This window comes from Schistocerca serialis, unplaced genomic scaffold (assembly GCF_023864345.2).
Source record: "Schistocerca serialis cubense isolate TAMUIC-IGC-003099 unplaced genomic scaffold, iqSchSeri2.2 HiC_scaffold_1236, whole genome shotgun sequence".
Classification (NCBI taxonomy): Eukaryota; Metazoa; Arthropoda; class Insecta; order Orthoptera; family Acrididae; genus Schistocerca; species Schistocerca serialis.
Genome location: NW_026047443.1, coordinates 132,501 through 135,000, shown reverse-complemented (window position 1 = coordinate 135,000; position 2,500 = coordinate 132,501).

The following is a 2,500-nucleotide window of genomic DNA, read 5'->3' as shown; positions in this document are numbered from 1 at the left end:
ACCTAACCCATGTTGTGCCTTAACCTAACCCATGTTGTGCCTTAACCTAACCCATGTTGTGCCTTAACCTAACCCATGTTGTGCCTTAACCTAACCCATGTTGTGCCTTAACCTAACCCATGTTGTGCCTTAACCTAACCCATGTTGTGCCTTAACCTAACCCATGTTGTGCCTTAACCTAACCCATGTTGTGCCTTAACCTAACCCATGTTGTGCCTTAACCTAACCCATATTGTACCTTAACCTAACCCATATTGTACCTTAACCTAACCCATATTGTACCTTAACCTAACCCATATTGTACCTTAACCTAACCCATATTGTACCTTAACCTAACCCATATTGTACCTTAACCTAACCCATATTGTACCTTAACCTAACCCATATTGTACCTTAACCTAACCCATATTGTACCTTAACCTAACCCATATTGTACCTTAACCTAACCCATGTTGTGCCTTAACCTAACCCATGTTGTGCCTTAACCTAACCCATATTGTGCCTTAACCTAACCCATATTGTGCCTTAACCTAACCCATATTGTGCCTTAACCTAACCCATGTTGTGCCTTAACCTAACCCATGTTGTGCCTTAACCTAACCCATGTTGTGCCTTAACCTAACCCATGTTGTGCCTTAACCTAACCCATGTTGTGCCTTAACCTAACCCATATTGTGCCTTAACCTAACCCATATTGTACCTTAACCTAACCCATATTGTACCTTAACCTAACCCATATTGTACCTTAACCTAACCCATATTGTACCTTAACCTAACCCATATTGTACCTTAACCTAACCCATATTGTGCCTTAACCTAACCCATATTGTGCCTTAACCTAACCCATATTGTGCCTCAACCTAACCCAATTTGTGCCTCAACCTAACCCATATTGTGCCTCAACCTAACCCATATTGTGCCTCAACCTAACCCATATTGTGCCTCAACCTAACCCAATTTGTGCCTCAACCTAACCCATATTGTGCCTCAACCTAACCTAATTTGTGCCTCAACGTAACCTAATTTGTGCCTCAACGTAACCTAATTTGTGCCTCAACGTAACCTAATTTGTGCCTCAACGTAACCTAATTTGTGCTTCAACGTAACCTAAATTGTGCTTCAACGTAATCTAAATTGTGCTTCAACGTAACCTAAATTGTGCTTCAACGTAACCTAAATTGTGCTTCAACGTAACCTAAATTGTGCTTTAACGTAACCTAAATTGTGCTTTAACGTAACCTAAATTGTGCTTTAACGTAACCCATGTTGTGCTTTAACGTAACCCATGTTGTGCTTTAACGTAACCCATGTTGTGCTTTAACGTAACCCATGTTGTGCCTTAACCTAACCTATATTGCGCCTTAACCTGCTCTGTAATTGTTATGCAACTCGTTAAATTAGTGTAGTGTTGCCTAACCGCAACCCTCGCAATATAGTTCGCTATTCGCACTGCCCGGTCCCCTGTGTATCGCGTCATGTTAAACACCTTGCAGGTGTTGCTGACTTTCCACATGCTCCTGCTATACACTGTAATGTGGATAGCAGCAGGACGTACATGCCCCCCCCCCCCCTTCCCCCCTGCCTTCGCAAGCTGGTCGTTGAGAAGTTTGCATGTTCAATGCCCTTCGCATGCCGACGTACTCAGCCTACGTTGTGGTACGGCCTGTCACCTGTCCGCCGATGTACGCAAAACCCACAAACTGTACTGCACATTGGTCCGTATGTACTGAATGATACATCGTGGCACATGTGTGACCGTACGACGACTGCGCCTAGCAACGGCAGACCATACAGTCCAAATATTGTGCACGCAGCTACGTGTCGTCTCCCTATAAGAGCTGGATTGCAGTGTGGTACGCCATTCAGACGTGTGGGAGGAACGGACGCCCTCGATGGCGATCAGCATGAGCAGTCTGTTGATGTAGTGGAGCGTGTATTCGGACGTAGTCGTCTCTTCTCACACACCGTGATAGCATGTTGCACCGCGTTCCACATCTGCGACATCCTGCAGAGGCCGGCTGACAGTCGTTCGCGCAATGGACACCGCATACGTACGGGGGCTACCTTCCACGTGTTCTCGAGGCGTGCACATGTTGTTGCGTCTATGTGGGCAGACGTAGTGTGTTGTGACACCTGACACAGGCATGCAATACTCGTTGCAAATGGCGATGGACGTCTACGTTTGCTGGTGACGTTACGCAAATGAACAACAGGTAACCCGTTGTGGTGCGGTTGTTCTCGCTAGAGGTGAATCAGTGTTGGCGACGATCGGTCGAGCTATTAACTGGTTGTTTCAGGGATACCCACCATGCCCACGAACGTGAAAGGGGATCTGGGTGTGAGGCGATACGCGGCGGTGGCTGGGTGAGACTGTCCCCGGCCGGTGAGGGGGGGCCGCCCGGCGTGCTGGCAGCGCGGTGCGTGGGCGCACGCGCTACAGCCGGCTGGTGGGGGCGGCCAGTGGCAGGCGCGCCGGCCGACGGACGCGGCAGGCGGCGCA